At 33.6% G+C, this 7239-nt stretch overlaps 1 long non-coding RNA gene across 1 annotated transcript; it reads right to left on the bottom strand.

Moving 5' to 3' along the window:
- Positions 1-5522: 5522 nt before the first annotated feature.
- LOC109123097 (uncharacterized) lies at positions 5523-6534 on the bottom strand. Its single transcript, XR_002030756.2, has 2 exons — positions 5930-6534; positions 5523-5832 (listed from the first exon to the last, which is right to left on the bottom strand). It is a non-coding gene; the product is annotated as an uncharacterized LOC109123097 (long non-coding RNA).
- Positions 6535-7239: the final 705 nt, after the last annotated feature.

The following is a 7239-nucleotide window of genomic DNA, read 5'->3' as shown; positions in this document are numbered from 1 at the left end:
AACTGTGATAATAAGGCCGCAGAATTATATTCTAAGAACAACCGAAGTTCGTCAAAGTCCAAACACATTGACATCAAGTTCTTGGTTGTGAAAGAGAGAGTTCAGAGTCTTCAAGTATCAATTGAATACATAAGTACAAACTCCATGATTGCGGATCTGCTCACTAAGGGTTTGCCACCCAAAGTATATCATGAGCACGTCACACATATGGGTGTTGTACACATTGATGATGTGTCAGAATAGTGGGAGTTTGTATCTAGATTTTGTGTTTATTCTCTTGATGTGATATTATGTTGTGTTATCTGTACAGATCTTGATTTTAAAGACTATTGTATTTGAACACTCTAAATTGAAATGATGACTTTCAAAAGCAGTTTAGCATCAAGTGTTGAAAGTGGTATTTGGCTATCTTTTAGTCATAAAGTAGGACCAATTGGAAATAGACATATTGAAGATCATATTCTATATAATTTCCATACTACACATCCATACTTGATCCATGTTGCTAATTTTGTTAATGTTGTGATTGATGATAGGTCAAGTTATAATTATGATTAACGAAGGCCGCTTTAATCCTATGTTAGCATAATTAGTAGACCGGATTGTTTAAGGATATTTTGAATAAGATAGCAAAGATGAGCTCAATAAAGTACTATCATGAACATTGTTTGTAATATATATGTGGTCCAAGTGGGAGATTGATAGAATAAATGTGGACCGACAATATATTAAACATTGTCCAGGATTAAGCTATCTTTTAACATGCAATTTCTGATTTAATCTTGAGTATGGACCACCTAAAGTGTAAAGCCCAATGCCATCACGGGCTTTAGATGATGGGCCTAAGGCCCATGAGGCCCAATAACCAATGGGTATGGTCCCTAAGATAGGAGGGTATAAAAGGCTTAGGCTTGTGTCTTTTGGATCTATCACATCCTTTTGAAAGAACAGAACCGCTCTCTCTTCCGCTCCCATTGCCTGAGAGAATCCAGAGAAAGGTGGTGCCCTCCATCAGCCTTAGAAGATCCGTACCGTCTTCAAATTCACACATGGATTCAGGTTGGTACAATTTTTAATAGTAATTATGACATAATTTCTTCACGTGATTCAACATACGATCCTGTATGATCATTGAATAGAATATGAAATCTAACATTTTTCACTGACCTGATACCCATGCCAAAAGTATAGATACGAGGACAAATTGTGCCTGTGTTTTTGAGTTGACCTTCCAGAACATTACAAATGTGTCTTCTATCTTCAACAACCTCATCAGTAATGAAAAAAAAAAATGAGAGGCATTAGAAAGTAACGAAGTAAAAAAAAAAAAAAAATCTCTAAATTTAATTAACCTCAAAATGAAAATATTATTAGTTTAAGTTTCACTAGGAAAGATTTCACCAAAGAGGTTCAGGCTTTGAACATTAAGAGAGGTAACATAGAGAGGTGGAAACATTGGATTTGGAGGCGGCAAGGGAAAATGTGGCAACGATAGTGAGGAAGAGGTGTTGCCTATGGTAGGTGTGATAGTGAGTAGGAAATAGACGATTTGAGGGGAATGCTCGAGTTTCTTTCATTGAATTGACTATCTTAGGTTGGGGTTAGGGCAAAATGAGAGGAAGACGAGAAATCTTGTTTCAAAAATAGGAAAATTTCAAATGACACTTTGTTCGGGTGATGAGGGAATAAAAAAAAGAGAGAAATGTTGTTTGGGAAATTTCAGATTGCAATAATGCAACGTGGATGCTGATATGGAGATTATGTAAGGGCAAAGTGGGTATAAAAAGACCACTTAGCATCGAGTTCACAAAAATCATATATTTTTCCATATTAATGGGGGAATCTTGGATTTCTAATTTTTAGGTTCTGAAAACCTTATTATCACCAAATGGGCGGCCCAAAACACAAGTTTTTCTAAAAGGTTTGTCCACAAACCATTCAGCCACCCTAGGAAGGGATGATACCCTTTGTTGTAGATCCAAACAGTTATTTACAAAGGGTAGGTAAAAAAACTTATCAAACCCATGTGCCAAGGCCAATAATCTCACTTACTAGTCAATACAGCTATAATGAGCACTGAGCAGTACAAAAAGTCAATTGCATGAGTCTTTTCACTCTTTTCCCCCATGTGCATTCATGTTTATATGTTTAGAGTTTTGCCAAAATGCTTTGGAGGGTTTTGGCTTTTGAAATATTCTAATTTCTCCTTCCCCAATTATTATTGATATTCAAATTTTCTAGTGGCAAAACTAATGCTTATATATATATATATATTATAGAAACCATTCCCGTATTCCCATAATACACATAGACTTGAGTTGAATATAGAATTTAAATTGAGGATACATACAATTTTCTTTTTATTTAAATGTAAAACTCTATAAATTACAACTACTACCCATCTTTTGCCCTTTTGTTACAATTAGGGATCATAATTGGGTGGGTTTGACACGAGTCATCTCCATTCCATCATCAACACGTTTATTTATATCCATTCCTATCCCCACTTAAAAAACAAATTAAAATGTGATGAAGTAGGGTGGGACCAGTATAGGAAATTCTCATATCCATCTCACTTCGTCTTATTTAACTTTTTTACTTTTGTTCAATTTTTTTTAGTGTTTTTTTTTTACTTATAAAATTTTAAATAATATTAAAAATAAATATAATTTATAAATTAATAAATATTATAATTTATTTTTATAAAAGCAATATTTTACATATGTTAAAAAATGAAAAATGAAGAAAAAATCAATTAAAATTAATTTTTATTTAATATTATATATAATCGGGATGTGATTGGATGGGATAAAGTCAAATCCAAATCCATCCTAAACACGTCCTGAGTTCTAATTTTTTTTTATTTTTTATAAACATATGCTAAAACCATTGACATATTTCTCAAACCCATCCTATTAGGAACAAGTATCTGAAAAAAAAAAAAAAAAAAAAAAACCGTCTTATTGTTATTTTTAGCCACAACATGCTTTGTTTTAGCCTTTCTATGAAAACAAATTGTTTGTCTTTTTTTATTATTTGATTAATTCAAAATGTTTTATATGGATAAAAACATCTTAATGTCAAATATTTCTTTAGAAAGAAGTCCAATTTAAAAGCCCTAGTTTTTGGTGGGTCGCCGATTTTAATCTCATAGCTCGTCATTTTCTCTCAAGTCCTTATATGGAATACTCCAACAACATAAATAATGATTAATTGTGGGATTAATTTAAAGAAAAAACAATGCACAACTTTTTAAAATAATTAAAAGGTGCATGGTTTGAATATTATAGAACTCATGCTCCAACAGAGAGAATTTTTTTAAATTGGTTGACCACTACTTTTGACAAAGGAAAAGTAGTTGAAACTTATCAAGAAAAAGATTTGTTGAGTGAGGATTTTAAAAGTTCAAAAGGCAAAGGTTAGGTAAAAACTTATCAAACCCATGTTCCAATGCCAATATATAATCTCACAGGGAATCAATTTGGTGGGTCTTGATGGTCCATGTGAATTCATTTTTATATGATTGGAGTTTTGTCTAAATATTTTTGGAGGGTCTTGGCCTTCGAAATAATCTAGTTTCTCCTTTACCAATTATTTTCTATATTAAATTTTTCTTGTGGCAGAATTAATTCTTTTGTAAATAACAAATGAGCACATGCATCAGTCAATTCAATAGAAGAATTGGCATCATAAAATAATACACACATACTTATTCATCGAGTGTTACAAAATAACAGGGATAGGCAATAAGAAAAAAAAAAAAGAATGAGAACACACAAATTTAAGTGGAAAACCTTAGATTGGAAAAACCACCGATAGAGGAGAAGAAAATCTACTACATAAAAAATTGGTACAAAAAAATGAGGGATAGATAAAAACATAAACATAAACAATTAGTTTAATACTCTCCCTTAAGATGGAGAATGAATGTTATGAATTCTCATCTTGTTAAGAAGATAAGCCAAATGATTTAGATGGAGAGGTTTAGTTAGCAAGGTTGCAATCTGATATTGTGAAGAGACATGTAGGATCTTCAGGTGAACAACTTGTACTTTCTCTCTCACTAGATGCATGACTGTCAATCTTAATGTATTTAGTATGTTCATGAAACACATGATTAGCTGCTTGTTTCTTCTTGAATAACCAAAGAAAAGACTTTTGACACAAAAGGCAAAGGAGTCATCATCAAAATTTGAGCACAGGTTTGAGCATAGGACTCAGTGAACCCCATGAGGAATTTCAAAGCATACTTCTATTATTGAAAATCTATCCACAATTTTATTCTTCCACAATAGAAAATAGGCACAGGTTGACATTCTTTGAATTCATCCCAAAGAATTTTCAATTTGGTGAAGTAGCTATGACATCAAGAGATCCTTGGTTAAGGGCAATAAGCTGCTTTTTGATTTGGAAAATTTGAGGACCATTGCTTTGGTGAAAATGATCACAAAGATAAACATCCAGGTTTCAAAAGCACATTGTCTATGTATAATAGACTATCTCTTATTTCTCTAGACATAACATTAAGAATTCATGAAATTACCATGCTATTGCAACGAGTCCAAACGTTGAAGAGAAGATGTTCATAGATTGGTCGAGTGATACTTCCATCAACGAAACCGACTTTGTTCTTTATAGTAAGAGCCATGAACATCGAACGACTCCAAGTGTTGTAATTAGATCCAATTAAATGGTATGAAACCAAAACTAGACCTAGATAGTCACAATTGTGTAGATAAAAAGGACTTCCATAATCTTCCATTAATGACATATTTGATGAATGCACAAACTGACAACTGTCATTGTTGACATTTTGGTTGCCTCCTCAAGCCATTAGATAAGAGAAAAGAGAAAAAAGGGAAGAAACAAAGATAGCGGAGTAGAGAATAACTCTTATATATATATATAAATAAAAAGGACTGCAAGAAGAACTTTCTCAAATTTTTAAAAACAAGAAAGCTATATATCAGGAGCATGGTGATGGGTTGTAACTTGTAACTAGCTTATAACAAATTTCCAACTCAGATATTAGCATATCATAGGAAAAACAGAAACAGAAACAACCAATTTAATACTGATCGATGTTTAAATGGTTATTTAGAATTATATGAACAACCCATAATTTCAACACCTTTCCCTTTTCGGAGGTAAGATGGCATTATTCTTGGACCCTTGTTGCTGTCTGAATGATTAGTGTAATCCTGATTCAGATTTTTTCAGTCTTTGGTCATTTCCTTGTCAGGACAATGATGACCCTTAAAGCTGGCATAGCCTCACAAACTCTTCTTGTCAGTTCTTCGTTAAGGTTATCATGTCTTCTAGAGCTTCACCCAATTAAGGCAAATTTTAAATTTATTGAATTTGAAACATGAAATTAATCGACTTTTGTTTTATTTACTTATTTTTAACTTTAAATATGTTGTTTATTTTATTTTTTATTTTTTTTAATTTCTTTCTATTTTATTTACTTTGCATTTTCTATCAAATTTTCTAGGAAGCAAATATAGCTTAGGGCTTTACCATTATCATACACAATCCTTTAAACTTTATTATGTGTTAGCAACAAAAATTCATCTTTCTAGCACAAGAACAATTTCTCCACACAAAAAAGGCTGATATAGGGACGTACATGTCATCAAGGGGGGATCATAGGAGCCCGGACGTCTGATGTTGAGGAGAGAGCGCCGGAAAGATGGAACCACAGATAATGGCTTGCACTGGGTCATCTCAGCCCATGAAATTAACTAGGAACATACTAGCAGAATATGCGTCCGCTATCTGATGATGGAATGTATAGCCCACCACGACTCCACCACATTTGAGCTCAATCACCTGTCATTTTCCTTCATTTGTTTTATCACATAGAGTAATAATGCCACGACAATATATGATGTGTCAGAGAGAGAGAGAGAGAGAGAGAGAGAACAACCTGCACACAGAGGGCACCACACTGCTTCTTAGGGACAAGCTTGCCTTCAATGCTGTTGTTAGGGTTATACAAGCTGAGGTCTTGTAGTTTTGCATTTGCATAAGCCTCCATGAAATCTACCCCTGGGTTATTGCATAGAAGTTCAGGCTCACCCACTGAGTTACGCACAACTTCCCCTGCAAAACCATGGTAGGGGACCAGTGCTTAGACCATGGCTTTCTTCATAACCCCAACCATGGACTCAAAGGTAAGTCATCACCTCCGTTAACACTCTGATGGGGTTTTTTGTAACAGAAAAACACACTCACATCTACAGGAGGAAAAATCAAATCAAGGTTACATAGGGGCTTCCATAACCTCTTTCCTGGTCATAATTACAGTGAAGTCTCCTCCACCACCCATGGTTTTCAGCTAAGAGAGATAGAGTGAAACGGAAAAATGGGGATGGATTGTAGAGGGGATGAGAAGGAGTGGTGGATTTATAGGTGACTAGGCAGCTACCAAAGAGATCTCTATGCGTAGATCCCACTTTGGCTTGTGATGGAAAGACTTTGGTGACTGAGAGCGAAGTCTTCTGTGTCCTTGGCATCAGTCATTGCCCATTGCTAGACGTGTTTCCTATTTTGATGTTGTCATAACTTGCAAGCCTTGTGGAAAGATTGTGTTGTCTACAGATTATTATTTTCTTCGATAAAATAATTTCAAAATATCTATTATTACTTTTATCATTTCTTAGAATTTTTGCCAAACTCAACTCTAGTGCAATGGAGATGATCATCCTTAATGAGAATCTACATGAGTTAATTAATTTGTAATGATTAAAATTTAATCATCATCATGTAACATCTGCACACATATGCATCAAGTTGTAGTTGCCAATGGGATAGCGGTAAGGTGTTGTAAATCGATATAAAAGGGTAGGCCTGATAAGGCTACTAGCTAGCTTATTATGGAAAATAAGAGAGGAAAATATCAATTCCATATAATAGTAAATTGTTTTCATAATATTATATAATGAATCAAATTAATTTAGTTAAGTTAGCAAGGAATATGACACGTAAAATAACTGATAGATCAATTCCATAGTTAAAAACAACCACACACCTTAGGTACCTGGCATCCTTAATTCATCAACCTTATTATTTCATCAAATCAATTTAGAGTCTTTAGTATGACAAGATTCAATTTAAATCCATTTATGTAAGCCAGGATTTTGTTTAACATGACTTATGTTTTGAAAGTCTTTTAATGACTCTCCTTCTATAATGGGGATATTTTCCTTCTTGGAAGTGATGATTTCATGTTTGGCT

Source organism: Vitis vinifera, chromosome 9 (assembly GCF_030704535.1).
Source record: "Vitis vinifera cultivar Pinot Noir 40024 chromosome 9, ASM3070453v1".
NCBI classification, from domain to species: Eukaryota; Viridiplantae; Streptophyta; class Magnoliopsida; order Vitales; family Vitaceae; genus Vitis; species Vitis vinifera.
The sequence above is the reverse complement of the archived record's forward strand: the minus strand, read 5'-3'. Positions and strand labels throughout refer to the sequence as shown.